At 45.2% G+C, this 17,554-nt stretch overlaps 1 protein-coding gene across 5 annotated transcripts in view; it reads left to right on the forward strand.

Annotated features, from left to right (window-relative positions):
- Window positions 1-17,554, forward strand: part of LOC117048848 (rho GTPase-activating protein 39-like) — a 107,981-nt gene that overhangs the window by 72,093 nt on the left and 18,334 nt on the right. The window lies entirely within an intron of this gene.

Below are 17,554 nucleotides of genomic sequence, written 5' to 3' on the forward strand. Positions count from 1 at the left end.
TAGATAAGGTGAGGAGTAAGTAAGAGTAAGGGGATTAGGGACCCACTTAACTGCTCACTGTAATTCAAAGTATGTCAGTAAAGAATGTATGAACCAGAGGTAGAGTGTTGGCACAGAAAAACTCAGTTAAAAAAAAACTCATATAGGTCTTATAGCTAAATATCAAGTGTTCTTTGCAAGTTATGCAGAGAAGTTATAAAACTAAATTAAAAGACTAGAATAAAACTAGAAAATTAAATTCTCCCTCTTCATTCCCTCCTTTTCTTTTGGACAGCCTTATGGCTCGTCCTTGGGAAATGACCGATAGTCTCTGGCAAGGGCTATAAGCTGAGGGCGGAGAGTCCGTGACACAACCCTTTGACTCATAACCTGCACGCATTGCATCAAGCAGGGAATACAAAGGCATAGAAGCAATAAAATAGCAAGGGGGCCTGCTAACAAAATGAAAATACCCTTGAACCATCCCTGGTTGGGCAACCAATCTGTCAGCCAACTCATGTCCCATCCATTCCATGTCTGCACTGGTACATGAGCCGTTTTTTCAATGGTGGTTGCTAAGTTGCGTATCGCCTCCCCATGGTTGGATATGTTAAAACAGCAGGCTCCCCCCGTGAGGTTTAGGGCAGCACAAAACCCACCTTGTTTTGCCAAGATGAAATCCAGCCCTAATCGCAACTGTATTATTGCTGTTCTGGTTTCATCCAATTGGGTGGCCACTAAGCGCAAGGCTTGGGCTGTGGCATTAGCTACAATTTCCACCACAGCTTGTAATCGAATAATGCGGTTGAGATTATATATGGGCTCTCGTGCTCCTGCCACCAATTCGTACGGGTCCCAAGATGCTGGGTCATAATGGGCTACGATTCTTTCTGGTGGCCACTCATCCTTTCCCCATTTCTGGGCACTACCTCCTGCAACAGCTGAGACATCTCGCCGAGCTCGCCCCCCTTGTGGTAGCTCTGGATCAGGGATCCACATAGGAGGGAGCAGCCAGGCTGGATAGCATGTCCCATACCACCCACGGGGAAGGAGGTGATAAGCTTTTGAGCCACACACCCAATATACCTGCTTATTGGTTATCATGGCAGCCGAAGGTAGGGTGGAGCACTCCTTGGCTCGGGGAACAGGGGGTGTTGCTAGAAGGACAACTAACTGTGAGCCGCTATCATCCAACATCTCCTCCCCAACTATGGGGGTAGTAATGTTACACTCTGACTTTCCTAAAAACATTTCCTCTCTTGCCTCAGGGCATATATGCTCGAGGTTCCTGGCCTTATTTTTCTTGACACAATACCATCCTGGTACTCTATGTACCCGGAGAGGAGCAGAATTATTCCAATACTGTACTTCCCTACTATTATTATATATGGTCTGCTCCGGATCAATGCTAAGACGTAAAGTAGTCAGGTTCAATGGGAGGGGTAACAGAGGCATTCCACCTAATGCATCTATGGGACCTAACGTGCATACTAAGCAATTGGTTCGGTTATATGCATTTGCCATCATTTCTGCTGTTTGGAGCCATCTATTATACGGGTTACGCACTCCTAAAGTATTCCTTCCTGAATATGAATCCAGTGGGTTCTTCCATCCCAACGTGAAGGGTAGGCACATTAAAATTAATATAACCCCATCGTTTAATGGTATCCTTCCCCACAGCCTATGCCCCCACAGATGCTTTAAGAGGAAGAGAAACACCATTATCATATAGCATGTGATTAACACAATACTAAGGTCTAGGGGGCTGAGGGTGTTTGCTCCCTGTGTGGTATTACTGGGTATTCCTGGGGTCAGTGTCATTTGGTACCAATGTGTAAGTTATACGTACTACTGTTGTCTTTCCTCCAGTGGGGAGTATCTTGATTAGTTTAACTACTATCCCCTCCTGAAGCTTGGCGTTTGGCACTACCTCTGAAGGGGGTGGCCCTTCCATTCACTGGCGGGTATCGGAGACCGTTTGGGGATGGTTCCCACCTAAAGTAATTCCGTGTAGCCCAAGGTGGTGCTCTGCCGGGTGGCAGGAGAATGAAACGTGCCGGGGCGTAGTTTCCGGGTTGAATGCCTCCACCAGGATTTTGCTGGGCAATATTAAATTTTCCACACAAATACCCGCCTTTTAGGCGTGGGCCCAAGTCTACCCAGGGGCCTAAGGTAATCTGTGGTACAGGTATTAAGCCATCCCCCATAAAGTTTTAAACCTATAAGGAAATGTCCCACTTTAATCCGTGCCGGACTCTTCTGCCGTGCGTAGAGGTACCAGCTTCCCGGGGGTGGCACCAGCAGGGCGGTCGTCTAGTGGGCGTCGAGAAATGGTGAGTCGGAGGGGCTGGTGTGGATCAGTCGTCACAGTCCAATCTGATGCAGCTTTCTTCACACGAGTATGGTGGACCCACGGGGTGATGCCGGCGACTTTAACGGCTGTAGGTGTGGACAGCAGAACAGTGTAGGGTCCTTCCCAACGGGGTTTCAACGGGGTTAGGGCCCAATCCTTTATCCACACCTCGTCACCTGGTTCATAAGGATGCAGGGGCTCGACCAAGACACAGGGGGTTCGAGCATGGGTCCACCTATTTAAAGAGGAGAAAACTCGGGAGAGTGACTGCACATAATGTTCAATATCCATATCATGACTCGATATTGGGGATAACATGCGCACATAGGGTATAGGTCTACCAAACATCAACTCGAATGGGGACAAGCGAGTGTTTTTAGCTGGAAGACTGCGTACGCGTAAAAGCGCAAGAGGTAGCATGGCAACCCAGCTAGACCCAGTTTCTTGGGTTAGCTTTGCCAACTGATTTTTCAAAGTCCTGTTCATGCGCTCCACTTTTCCTGAACTCTGTGGCCTATAAGCAGTGTGTAGTTTCCAGTCTATCTGCAAGGTTACTGCCAATTTCTGCAGAACTTTATGCACAAATGCAGGGCCATTATCAGAACCTATTGACCTGGGCAGGCCATATCGTGGAATAATTTCCCGCAACAGACACCGCGTCACCTCAGACGCCTTCTCAGTCCGTGTTGGCCATGCCTCGACCCAGCTAGTATATGTACAGACGGCAACCAAAACATATTTGTAGAATCCACATTTCGGTAATTCTGTAAAGTCCACTACCAAATCTTCCATGGGTGCTGTTCCTTGATGCTGAATTCCAGAAGGAGGCAGGGGCCCAGTTCTAGGATTGTTCTTCTGACAGAGAACACACCGCCTAGAAATCTGGGAAGCCAGCTGGTAAATCTTGGAGATATAGTAGCAACTCCCGAGTTGCTTGGCTAGAGCATCAGGCCCGACATGGCAGGTGTCATGATACCGTCGCACAATCTGCAGGCCTAGGGACTCAGGGATCCACAATCGATTGTCAGGAGTAAGGTACCATCCTTCTTCTGTGATAGCCAATTTTTCAGCTTCTGCCATCAATCGTTCTTGTATTGCATACGATGGCTTGTGGCTAGTGTCCACAATGTTCTCTGGTATCAGGGATCCTATGAAGAAAGTGGGTGCCAGCTGCCTCGCTGCTTGTTTGGCTGTTTTATCGGCCAAGCGGTTCCCTCTTGCTGTATCACTTGGTCCAGTCCGATGTCCATAGCAATGTACTACAGCCACTTGGTTGGGTGCCCATACTGCGGTTAAAAGATCCATAAGGGCCTGGGGATGTTGTACTTGGCTTCCCTTTGACGTAAGCATGCCACGTTCCTTCCAGAGTATTCCGTGGGCATGCAGGGTGAGGAAAGCATACTTTGAATCCGTATATATATTGATGTCTGTACCTTCAGCCAACTGCAGAGCACGGGTCAGAGCCACAATCTCCGCTAACTGGGCTGATGTTCCGGGCGGGAGCGGGAGAGCCTCAATAACCTCTTCCTCTAGGGCCACTATTGCATATCCCGCTTTTCGCTGACCATCTTCTACAAAGCTGCTACCGTCCACGAACCAAGAGGGCCACCTGGGGTTCGCCTCATCCTTTAAATCAGGTCTGCTTGAATATACTTCATCCATCACTTGTATGCAGTCATGTGTTGGTGGGTTGTCCTCTGCCACAGGTAGTAGCGTAGCGGGGTTGAGGGCTTCTGTGACTCGAAACTGCAATCGCGGGTGCATTAGTAGTGCCTGGCACTTCCTCATCTTTGCTTGGGAGAGGAAATAGGTCCCCTTCATATCCAGCAGAGCAGGTACAGCATGAGGTGTGACACACATTGTTTCCTGACCAAAGGTAAATTTATCTGCTTTTGTAATCAAAGTGGCCACAGCCACCACTGCCCGCATGCAGGGAGGCAAACCTTGTTCCGTGCTGGTCAACTTTTCGGATAGATAAGCTATGGGCTGCTGCCAGCTGCCCAGCTTCTGGCAAAGTACGCCCTTGGCTATGCCTTGGTCTTCATCCACGAACAAAGTGAATGGTTTTTCTGGATTAGGAATCCCTAGCGCTGGTGCTCGCTGCAAGGCCTCTTTAAGCTCCAAGAACGCCTGTTGTTGTTCTGGTCCCCATACGAAAGGATCCTTTTCAGTGCCGCGAGTGGACTCATGCAGAGGTTGGGCAATAGCGCTGTAATTAGGAATCCACACCCTACAGAATCCTGCCGAACCTAGGAACCCACGCAATTCTCTCCTGTTTCTGGGTTCTGGAATTTGGGTGATTGCCTGTCTTCGTTCGTTTCGTAGGGAACGCTGTTGGTGGGAGATATCAAATCCAAGGTACTTGACAACTGGCCGGCAGATTTGGGCCTTTGCCTTAGATACCCTGTAGCCTGCTGCTGCCAGATGATTCAAAAGGTCTTGGGTTGCTTGTAGACACGTATTCTCATCCACACATGCAATCAAGAGGTCGTCAACATATTGCAACAGAACCCGGTCCGGGGAAGTAGGAAAACTTGCTAGATCAGAGGCCAACGCTACGCCAAAAAGTGTCGGTGAATTTTTAAACCCTTGCGGAAGTCTTGTCCACGTGAACTGAGTTTTAGTGCCAGTTGCTGGATCTGTCCACTGGAAGGCAAATAAGCTCTGGCTTTCTTCAGCTAGCCTACAGCAGAAGAAGGCATCCTTCAAGTCCAATACAGTGAAATACGTTGCTTTCGGTGGGATCAAGCTCAGTAGGGTATAAGGATTGGGGACATTTGGATGGAGGGTCTCCACGGCCCCGTTTACAAGACGTAAATCTTGGACCGGACGATACCCTCCCCCTTCCTTTTTCACTGGGAGCAAAGGGCTGTTCCACTGTGACTGGCAGGGTTTCAGGATCCCGTACTGGAGTAGTCTCTTAAGATGGATCCATACCCCTTCAGCTGCGTGACGGGGGATGGGGTATTGCCTTGCAGCTACGGGATTAGCAAATGGTTTGGGCTTCACAATTATAGGAGGTATATTTCTAGCCATACCTGGAGGGTTTTCTTCGGCCCATACCTCAGGATTCACGCTTTCCAAAATGCAGGGAGGGATAGATTCTTCCTCCTTTTGTACCATCATGAGGCGCCAATGCTCCCTCAATGGGGCTTCCACTATTAGTTCTCCAGATGGCCCGGCAGTGGACATGGTGATTTCTCCTGACGGTTGAAAAGTAATTTGTGCTTGCAATTTGGCCAATAAGTCTCTGCCCATCAGTGGAATGGGGCAATCAGGTACATAGATAAACCTATGCTGGACTACCTGCCCTCCTAATTTGCAAATCACAGGATGCAAGACTGGCACTTGCTGTGATTTTCCAGTAGCTCCAATAATGCTGATGGATTCAGCCGTTGGTTTGGCAACGGGACTCGGTATCACAGAGTAAGCTGCTCCAGTGTCTACCATGAAGGGTATGATTCGGTTCCCTGTTATAACGTTGACCATGGGCTCATGGGAACCTGATTTCGTTGGGCCCGGTCGGTCCTAGTAAGTATCTTTCTCCCCTCTTACGGCCATTGCGCCATATGCTCCCGGCTGCTGAGGTGGGGTCCAGGCAGGTCCCTGTCCTCGCCCCCTGCCTTGATTTCCTGGGGTCCACGACTGTGCCTGTGGCTGGAATGCAGGGGCCCATGGCTGCAGTGGTCGTGGTGCCAACCCCTGGGGTGCGTGGGGTTGCCCTTGGCGCTGGGCTTGTGGGCAGTCCCTCTTCCAATGGCCTTCCTGCTTACAGATAGCACACTGGTTCCTTCCCAGTCGCCCCCTGCCCCTTCCACGAGCCTCTGTGTTCATCCCGGGGTTGCAATTCTGCCCTTCGGACTGCTGGTTGGCAGCTCTGAGCACCATCAATTTATTCTTCTGATACTTCTCTTTCTGTCTCTGGGCCTCTTCTTCTCTCTGGTTGTAAGTGATTTGGGCCAGGTTCAACATCCAGTCCAATCCATTCCCCATAAAGCCTTCCTTCTTCTGAATTTTTCGTCTTATATCAGGGGCTGCTTGTGCCACAAAGGCAGACTTTATAATCACCAATTGATCCACATCATCGGGATCTATGGGGGTATGCCTGCGGTACGCTTCCTTCAATCTTTCTAAGAACACACCGGGGGGTTCATCGGCCTTCTGAACCACTTCTGCAACCTTGGACATATTAATAGGTTTCTTAGCCGCTTTCCTCATACCATCTATCACGGCCTTATGGTATGCTTCTAAGGCTGTTCTCCCTTCAGGGGCATTATAATCCCAATCCGGGGTTTGTTTAGGATAAATTGCCTCGATTGCTGCATCATTCTTATCTGCTTTCCTTAGCTGCTCTTTAGCTCCCACATGTACCTTCCGGACCTCCTCAGTGGTCAGCATTGTATCCAAGAGTTGGCTTACATCATCAAAGGTGGGCATATAGGTTTTAAACACACCTTCAAATAATTTGATTATTTTGGCTGGATCTTCCTCAAAAGATGGATTCTGGTTTTTCCAGTTGCATACATCGGTGCTCGTGAATGGCACATGCTGCATAGTATAGGTACGTGCGGGCCGATGGCCCTGAGCATTGGGTGGCTCTAGGGGGTCATACACTCGGCGGAGCGGGGCCATCACTGCGGCACTGGGCAGTACAGGGTATAGTCCTTCTGGTTTTGCTTCCCGATGCTTAACTGCCTTATCCCATGCCTTCCTTAAAGCCCTCTGACACTTTTTCCAATTCTTGTTGCTTGCTGCCTCTAAGACGTGGTCAGACACATCGGCATGGCTTTTATACGGTTCTATAAATTTCATTACTCTCCTGTGTTCCCCCCTTTTCCATTCTCTTTCCTCATCCAGCTTCCTTCTAAATTCTTCATCTGCAATATCTTCTTCTCCCTCGCTGTCCTCATCCTTTTTGTCTGGGGATTGGGGAGCCTTAGCCTGGGCGAGGAGTTGGGCAAGGGGAGGGGGATCAGTTCCTGCACCCCCAACCGCTCCCGGATCTGGCACTGCTGCTGCAGTTGGTGCGTAAGGCGGAGGGGGCCAAATTATTCCACCATCCTCTTCCTCTGGGGCTGACAGGACTGGTGGTGGTGGTTTTATTTCTGGTTGCATTACTTGCTTCCGTACTGCACACAATTTGGCTTGGGGGGGTACGCTCCTGCATTTCCTCAGCCATGGGGGATTTTGATCCACATTTGTTTTCCAGGTGGAAATATAAGGAATTTGATCTGTGTGGACATTAATGATGTTGCGCCATAGGGGGTTGACTAAATTCTCATCAAAGGTTCCCTCACTGGGCCATCCTGTCCCTTGGGTTGGCCAGTCAACTTCACACAGGGAGCGGAGTCTTTCTTTCTTTAATTCGAAACCCCAATCATCCCCTTTTGTGGCATCCTTCCAATTGTCCAAAAAGCACTGCAAGGGGGTTGGCTTGCTGTTTCTTCCCCCCATGACTTGGGATTTGGGACACTCCGACACCTAACTGGACTTCTTTCACACACACACTCTCCGCGTCTTATCAGTGGCCTGGATGGACTCTCGTCACCAGGAACCGCACCTCAAAGACCACACTTCGCTTCGCCAGTGACACTGAGTCCCAGCGTCTCATTCACTCAAAAACATTCACTGGAGTGTCCCCATACAGACATGCACCTCCCTCTCCTATCCCTTTACCAAAAGTCGGCGGCACTCTACTGCTCCTACCGAACTACCGGTGGCACGTTATTGCCCTACCGGTTGGGGCTGATCAGGCCCCCCTTTAGCTCCCCCCAAAAAAGAGACCACTTTGGAGCTTACCTTTTCTTCTGGGATCCCCTTCCCTGCTTCCCCTGCGGCCGCCTCTTTCTCTTGCCACCGCAAGCGTCTCCACTCACGAACGAGTGGCCGGCTCCTCCTACAAAGTGGTAGGTGCGCGCAGGAGCTGCAACTTCGGACTGAGCTGTTCGTCTTGCGGTGACTCCACGGCCCTCCGTCCTTCCAGTCTCGGGGAACGCTGGATCCCGGCACGAGCCCCCAGGTTATGTAGCCTTTTTTGCCCTGGATACACGTTGCACCCTCATGAAGAGACGAAGGAGTCAAGACGACACCATGGTTGTAAAGAGAAAGAGTTTATTCTGACTGCCTAGGACAGCAGAAGGCACTTGCGTGCTTGCACACTGCAAGTCCACCGAGCATCAGTTACACACAGTTTATATATCCTTTAGACCCCTCGTTCCCCCTCCCCAGGAATCTTGTACGTCACACCATTAGTACCATCCTTGAAAATTCCTGTTCTTACAATCTTTAAGCCAAAAGGTCACTTGGCTTTGAGTTCGTTCCTGGTGTCTGCCTGTCTCCATATGGGCTTCAGACAAACCATCTATCAAGGACTTATCTTGTCTGTGGCTTAGACAGCCCTTACTCCCTGTGTAATGTTCACATTCCACTGTTATCTTTAGGTACTAGTCACAGCCATTCCTATCTCCCTGAGTGGGCCCCTCTTGATCTCTTCCTTTCCTGGCTTAATATGCCAGTAAGGAATGCACCAAGAGCAAGTTGCACCAAGAGAGCTTTAGAAAAAAACAACAACTAAATATTATGCCAATAACATAAAAATATAAATGACCAAAAAATAATATGAAACAAACAGGTAAAAGGTAAATATCAGATAAAATGACTTATCACAAAGAGAGCTTACAGGAAAAAGCAAAATATAAAATAATATAAAGCAAACAGGCAAAAGCTACATATCAGATAAAAGGACATATCACAAAGAGAGCTTACAGAAAAGCAAAATATAAAATATATAATATGAAGAAAACAGGCAAAAACCAATTATCAGACAAAAGAACTTATCACAAAGAGAGCTTACTGGAAAGGCAAAATAACTTTTAGAAGGGGCTTGCCTAAAGAAAAGGAAAGTCAATTTCTTAAAGGCTTTAAAAGGGAGAAGAGAGAGCTAAGAAGGGGGGGGGCTTTAAGAGGGGATATGAAAAGGACTTAAAAAGAAGATCAAGCTGTCCTATAGGCTTCTAATAGGAATAAAGGACTCACTTGTACAGAGAGGAGGAGGTAGATTTTCAGTCCAGTAAATCCAGAGAAGCTGAAAAGACTTTCTCTCACTCTCTCCCTTCAGAGAGGTTTGAGAAAAGGCTGACTTTCCGTGAGAGCTCAGCTTTGAGTCTCTAGCAATGCCAGTTATAATATAAAAAGAAAAAATCTTTCCCTTCAGAGAAGTTAGGAGCGCTGATCCAGAAGGGGGCCTCCGTGTCACGCAGACCCAGGAGAGAAAGAGATAAAGACTTTCCCTTCAGAAAAGCTAGGAGCGCTGGGGCCTCCCCGTGCCTTGCAGAACCAGGAGAGATAGATAAGGTGAGGAGTAAGTAAGAGTAAGGGGATTAGGGACCCACTTAACTGCTCACTGTAATTCAAAGTATGTCAGTAAAGAATGTATGAACCAGAGGTAGAGTGTTGGCACAGAAAAACTCAGTTAAAAAAAAACTCATATAGGTCTTATAGCTAAATATCAAGTGTTCTTTGCAAGTTATGCAGAGAAGTTATAAAACTAAATTAAAAGACTAGAATAAAACTAGAAAATTAAATTCTCCCTCTTCACCCTAAGAGTGACAGGCCCAAGGTCTCAAATGGAAAATTGAGGAAATACAAGATATAAGGGCCTTATTAGCCAAATAGCCTTATTAGCCTAATAGTCCAGCCCTGCCTGCTTTTGGAACATGGAACTGTGCATAATGAAGTGTAGATTGTGCTTAAAAAAAAAACAACTGATCCCATCTACACCTTTGAGGAGCTCAGTGGGAACTGGGCTTTTTCAAACCACACTCACCCAAAAACACTGTGAGAGGAAAGAAATTGACACCTTTAAAACCATGTTTTCAGCCTTGGGATCACATCTACTGAGCACATGGGCATTTGTAGGATTGTTTCCAAGGGACAGTGGCAAAGTAAATACTCTCCCTACCCTCAAAACTAAAAGATGGTCCTATTGTTATGCAATCACTTAAAATGCCAGTATGGAAGATAATTGGGAAGAAACTGGCAACTGAACCCTATGCAGAATTTTACATGGACAGATGGTTTCATGCCAAAACAAATGTTTAGCAGCACATTTTTGGCTGGTGTGGCAAATAAAATAAAACTTATTATTTTATAGCAGTGACTACATGCTAATTCAAAAACCACATAAATGGTAGGATGCTACTTTGTGCTTGTATTATGACTAACTTGCAAATCAAAATGCATATATGAGCTTTTAGGTTATTCAGAATTCTTATTTGGGTAAGATAGTTAACTGTGTGTGTGTGTGTGTGTGTGTGTGTGTGTGTGTGTAGATACCGTATTTTTCCATTTATATGATGCCCCCATGTATAAAACACCCTCTATTTTTGGAGACATTTTTTAAGAAAGTGGGGGGAGATGTATCTGTGTATAAGATGCCCCCTAATTTTCGACATTATTTTTTAGGGGAAAAGCCTAGTCTTATACACGGAAAAATACGGTAAGTAGATGGGTGTGGGGGAAAGTAGGTGTTTCTGGCATGATATAAAGTCCAGCTTATCCTTATTGCTATTTTGCTTTGGTTCCTGCTCCCCACCCCTGCCAGCCTTAGAATGGTGGAAGTATTCACAGATATGATTAAATTAAGACTAGTCCATCTGCTAAAGTCACACAAAGCCCACTGGGACTAAGCAGAAATGGACATGGCTCCTTTTGAAAATACAAAAACCAGTCCCTGACATTATGCTCAAATCTAAATACAACATTAACCTTAGCCTGATAAATATGTCTATGAAAATCAAAAGCTTTGCAAGCTGCTTTTTGAAACCTTGGCTGGTCCTCATAAAAAGGGTATTACGGTACATTCACTGACTGGCAACCCAATTGAAGTCAGGCATATGATTGTATTTGAAAAAAGGGTTTGTTTGCTCAAACTAAGTCTACAAGGTTAATCATTTCCATGGTGATATTTCTCCATGTTCTGAGCGGGTGTTTCGGAGCAATAAGGTGAGCTTTTGCTACTGATTGCTCTTCTTCCAACTGTTAATTTGTGTATCTTTTGTGTATGAAGCTGAGAGTTTTTCAGGTAGTGAGAGCACTTCTCTTATTCTCACTTTTTCTTTGGATCCCAAACCGAACAGCTAAACTCCATTTCTCTCCTACTTTCCCAATGAATTTCTGTCTCTTTAAAAAGCTTCTTCCCTGCTCCATGGCAGATTTGGATTAGTTAGCAGGGCCCCCTCTTAAATCTCCCAGCTATTGCATGAGCCCGAGAATACTAGGGTCTGCTGCTTGAAGAAAAAGAAAACTAATCTGATGACACAGAATTTCAGTGAGGCAGAACTGAGACAGAAGTGCAGACAAAATATTATAAAGCCATAAGTTCACATAATCCCATATGAACAGCTGCCTATGACGTTTTTTAACCGTTGTCTGATATAGACAAAGACAACTGCACAAAAAGGATATAACACCTGTTGAAAACTGTGCAGAATGCAAGCCCTTTTGCATTTTTGACACACGTATAGAGTTGGCACCTATGCAGCTATTTTTCTAAACGAAAGCTGGCAAAGCCTAAAAGATATTATGCAAGCTTGGCAGCCTTTCCCCCTGGTGGTATTGAGACGCATCTGTTCTAACCTATCAGTCTGTTACATGGAGAGTTCTCAGGTTTCAACAACGTGGCAGGTGGAAGAGCTTGCCTTGAGACCAGCTTTCATAGAGGAGGAAGAAAGTGGTGCTTAAAATAGAGAGGTGAAATAGCAGGCTTTGCACTAGCTGCATTCATTTCTTAGGGCATAATCTTGACTTTTGCACACTTGTGTTTTGTTTTGTTTTTAAGGCCAGTGCTGCGGCTTTGCCATTACAAAGTAATATGTTTGTTCACAGAGTTGCACAGGACAGACTTGAGAAATGCCCTTGTCCAAACATGTCGGGGGGAGGGGCTAAATCCTGACATTGCCTGCCTACCTGCCTTCTGGAGTATTTATACTGCTCCTTCCAGCTGAAATTAGAGTCTTTTGCTCTACCAACTGAGCTAAGAAGGCGGATAGCTGAAGCTCTCAAGGCAGCTTAGAATATATTTAAAACACAATAAAAAGGACAATGGAACAATATTTTCTAGAGCTGAGCAAAGGTGTATATAAATCTCCCTCCCTCCCCACCAGTTCTCTGCCAGTCTGTCAAGTGTCAGTCTGCAGCTGGAACTCCTGGCCTAGAACTGACTGTTGAAGCAACCAGGCATTAGTCCCTCACAGGCCAAGGCTTCTGCATTGGGCGTTGGCTGCCGCTGCTGCTATACGTATTGCTGTCTCTCCTCACAGCCTTAGGTTCTGATGGTAGATAAAGGAGGAACCGTGGGAGTAGAAATGTTAGGAGACTCCCAGTCCTCAAATGTTCCAGCTGTGTAAAATATACACTCTTAAAGTTATTTTTTAAAAATCATAATCAACAGTATGGCTGTGTCAGATGTAATGGGTTGAAGCCAATGAAATATTGCACTTGAAAAAGGACTTTCGCTGAAACTTTCCCTACTTCTCCTTTCCCTGTGTGCCCCTCAGATCTGCTCTGGAGGGTTAGGAGGACCCCAAGAGCAGATTTAGGGAAGGGGAGGAGAGGGAGGGAAAGTTCGATTGCATGTGTGGAAGTTTTGTGAGTGCAATGACTTCACTTGATACAGCCCAGTTTGTTTTATTTACTTATTTGCTGTAATAATTTATACTGCGCTTCACCATCATGCTCAATACCCAAAATGACTGGACTTATCCACATGAAAGTTTTTTCCCTCTGAGGACTAGTTTGTGTATTAAGTGAATAACGCCCGTTTGTGCAACTTCCGGCTGCTGAGGGGATATGGGGAAAATAATAAGTATTCGGGCGACAGTTTGTGGAGATGTTGCAGCAGAATCTCTCTCACCCAGCAGTGATTCACCCACTTTTTAGGTTTTACTATTTCTCTGTGCAGATCTTGAGCACGGTGAGAGTTCTGCTGAAAATTCAAGATGGCATCCAGCGTGGCTGTTCTAAATGCTAATAAAATTCAGTCATAAATCTTTGTTGAGGGAAGGGGGGAAAGATGCATCAAGTCTAGTTAGATTGTAAGTGTGATTATACTAGATCTTTCTCAACTTTGTGTTCTTCAAATGTATTTTGAGCCATTGGTAAATATGCTTTTGAGTAGTTACAACTTTTTTGGAATCAGTGATTCTTGCTTCTCCATAAGCTTTTCCTGAGCAAACTTGGCGTAGTCGTATTTGCCATGCCAGTTTATATTAAGGATATTTTGCTCACTTGTATCCTATTATATGCAGGATGCAGCCCTGTGTGTTTCCCTTTGTTTCTTTGTTGTGAAATAAAAATATTTCCTTTTCTGAAGACAAGCTAAAAATACTTTTGGGGAGTCATCAAATTAACTGTTCTCTGTTGTGATTGCTGCTAATTCTTCTGAAGAGCAGAACTGGTGATTAAATTCCTTGGGTTTCCTGACCATTTGTTCTAACGACCCAACAATCTCCACCTTCTCTCTGCCACTGCCACTTAAGATTCATTTGTCATCAGACCATCACAAAGCAAGAGGGTTTAACAAAGAGAAGTACATAGCCATATGAAAGTAACACAAGTTAAGGTAAACAAAATTGAGAGAGTTCCAAATAAAAAATATATATTGTGCAACTTAAACAAATGTAAGATTCTGAAATTCACAGGCAAATCAGTGTTTACCATGAAAAAATGGCCCCTATTTTAACACATGTTCAAATAAATCAAAGTTACACAAATCTGAATAAAATAAAAACAGTAATAAACTTAAAATTCTGAATATCTCTGGCAAGACACAGTATTCTCTGTGGGAATACGTTTTCAGGTGCTCCTGCACCTTGCCGCAGTTAGGTAACCTTCCGCGCTATGCACGGAAGGCAAGGAGATCCGGCAGAGGTTTGCTGCCTGGATCCCTCCGCGCTAGCAGCAAAGCGCGCCAAAAACAGCCTCAGTAACGGTCAGAAAGAAGTTTCCCGCCCGGAAACTCACCCAGATACAGTGTTGTGATTGGTTATTGATAATGTTATGACGTTGTTCAGTTTACTAATAAATGGCCCCTGCCGTCTGTAGCGGTGTGTAGAGTGCGCGAGACAAGCCAAGAGAGAACAACTGTGCGAGACAAGCCTAGAGAGAAAGAAAGCGAAAGAGAAACCAAGCCGCACAGAGTGGTAGTCGGGAGAGCGCAACTCCACCATTGACTGCAGTCTCTTATTTTATTTCATTCCTAAGTTTTATTTGGTCGCTTAGTTTTGGCCAGCTCTTTTATCTTTTCCTTATTGGAACCTCAAGCCTTCGTAACTCCAGAGGAGCCTTCGTGACTCCAAAGAAACCTTCAGAAACCTCCGGACCTCCAAACAACAATCTCACGACCTTCAGCTTCATAACCAACGTAAATTACCCGTTCACGGCTAGTGGGAGCAGGCACTTCGGGAATTACTGGCTGTCCCAGACGTTGGTTATCCCCACAATGTTCGTTTAAAAAAATTATCCTATCATCATTTACTAGGGTTAAAAAACATGCAGTCTTTACAGTAACGTGTCTGTCTTGGCTACAGAGCGGAAAGTTTATAGCCTCATGGAAGGACCTCTCCACATACCTCCCAAAAATTTGTTCCAAGTATTGTTCCCTCAGCACTTTATACAAAAGCAATATATAATAAAATGTACCAGGTATTCAACCAAATTTAAACTCTGCTGCTTCATCAAAAGACCACTTGGTTAACTAACTGATGCAATTAATTCATTGAATTACTCGGTCTTCATCCAGATAGATTTGACCCACTTTGAGTCTGGCATAAGTTCCAGTAAACTTTCTATGAGCACCCTCTGCTTGGTTGGGCAGAAAACCGATTGGAGGGGAGGGGTTAGTGTTACATATTTACAAGTGCAATCTGCAATAAGATGTTGCAGTGTGAAGTGTTGCCCAACTACTCTGTTCCCTCCCTCCATAACAGCCAGCCAGCATTCCATCACCACTGAGCACGCTACACCCTTGTTGGACTGTTTTGGAATATTTTGTGGGTGGGTGGTGCCATGGAACAGCACTCGGATAATTGAGTTCGCTCCTAGTATATATGATATAGTTTGGTTTGTGGTGAGTCTTACTGCAGGTAGCTTAACTCAAGACTACAACCATGAGGCCTAAGCAACCACACAAAAGCTATAATTAACTGGAAACAGAAATGAAAACATTATGTAGGTTAACCAGACTGCATTTCATGCTGCGGACCGATGAGTTCGGAATAAAGCTTTCACATAGGCAAAACTTGAAGAATAACATTTCCTGGTCGTGCTGGCTCTTGTATTGGTAACTGTTTGGTAATAGGAAATAGAAGGAAACTGTTCATTAACTTCAGTTGATGCCGTCTGATATTTGCAAACAAGTGTTCTGCCTGTCACCTGCTCTGCTCACCTGCCCAGATTCTGTCCGCCCCCCCGTCATACAACAGTGCTGTACAGTTCCAGAGGTCCGTACTTAAGCCCAAACCGTTCATAACCCGAGGCGCGCTTTCACTAATGTCGCCTCCCGCTGCTGCTGGCGCATGACTTCTGCTCCCATCCTGGGGGGAAGTTCGCAACCGGGAGCATCTACTTCCAGGTTAGCGGAGCTCGTAACCCGAAGCATTTGCAAGGAGGATGGTACGTAATACGAGGTTCCACTGTATTTCCCTGAAATGCTAGTCTTGTCACTCTGGACTCTGTATTCTTAACAAGATAGAGAGAATGCTGTTTTGTTTCCTCCACTTGGAAAATAACAGCAGAAGTATCTATTCAGATGCCAGTCTTTGTCCTCCTCTTACTCTTTCTGTCTCATAAGAACGTAAGAGTGCCGTTGGATCAAACCAAAGGCAACATCTTCTAGTCCAGCATCCTGTTCTCACAATGTCTAACCAGATGCCTATGGGAAGCTTTCAAGCAGAAACCTGCATACAACACCACTGGTGTCACTTATGATTGCTATCAGCTAGTATTCATATTGCCCCCAACTGTGGAGGTAAAACCTATCAGTATCCATTATCCTTCATGGTAGCCTTATTTACCATGAATTTGTCTAATCCTCTTTTAAGACATCCAAGTTGACAGCCATCCCAACAATTTAGGAATTTGGGGATTTTAATGCAATTCTCTGGATTTGGTGAGAAGATGGGCAAGTGCTAATTGCCTGGGCAAATAAATTGGTGGTGAGTTGCATGACTGTTACAACACATGATTTTCTGGAGTTCATACTAGTAGTGTGGAACTGCATATGGACCTGGATTGAATCCTAAGACACATTTGAAAGAGAACTCATTTATTTACTATGCTGGGAGGAACAGCAAAACAACAACAGCAACAAAAACCCTTCTTATAACCAAGAATAATCATTCAATATGAGAAAGCAGCCAGATCTTCTGTAGTGATGAGGCATGATAGCATTTAAATGGTTGCTATTTCTACTTTTTGTTTCATTTTTTTCCTCCTTCTTTCAAAACTTATAGAAATGTCACCCTGGCATTTGCCCTTGTGGAGTGACACATTCAGTTCCAGGAACTTTAAAGGCAACTCTGAATATATGCAAATTATGTGGGTGGAAATCAGTGGAGTGCAGCTAAGCCAATCATTCTGTCAGCACATAAAGTTTTTAGTTTTTTAAGGAAAACCTGCCCTGCTCACAAGCTGTAGAATCTAATAGAGATGGGGAAGGAAGAGAAAAAATAAGTAAACTCTTATTCTTAAAGGTTTGCTCATTAGAGTCCATCCTTTATCGTAGTTCCTAGATGACATAAGAAAAAAAGAAATGACTGCTGTTACAGTGTAGAAGTAAAATACATACAAGGGGAAACAAACAGGTGTTGAACTTCTAGATTCCTCAGCATTCATTAGAAGAACAAGGGAGGACACTGCTAAAAAAATTAAGCCCACAGGTTTTTTTCTTTGCTGAATGGGACAAAGTCTTCCTTTCCCCCAAGACTCAACAGAAATCAGCAGACAACAAAAATATGATCTTTACTCACAACTGAAAAGTAGCACTGTAGAGACCATATGCAGTGTTTGGATGTTGAAAAATTAATGCCCCATGTCCTATGGAGTTAAACAGGGGAGGGCTTGTCCAAGGGATAGGGGACAGACTCCCTGAGAGCAGCATTTTCCTGTTGCAGGTATGATTTATTATTTTTCCATTACTAACTTGAATTGCTCTGATAGAAACAA

The sequence above is a fragment of the Lacerta agilis genome, chromosome 6 (genome assembly GCF_009819535.1).
Source record: "Lacerta agilis isolate rLacAgi1 chromosome 6, rLacAgi1.pri, whole genome shotgun sequence".
NCBI lineage: Eukaryota > Metazoa > Chordata > Lepidosauria > Squamata > Lacertidae > Lacerta > Lacerta agilis.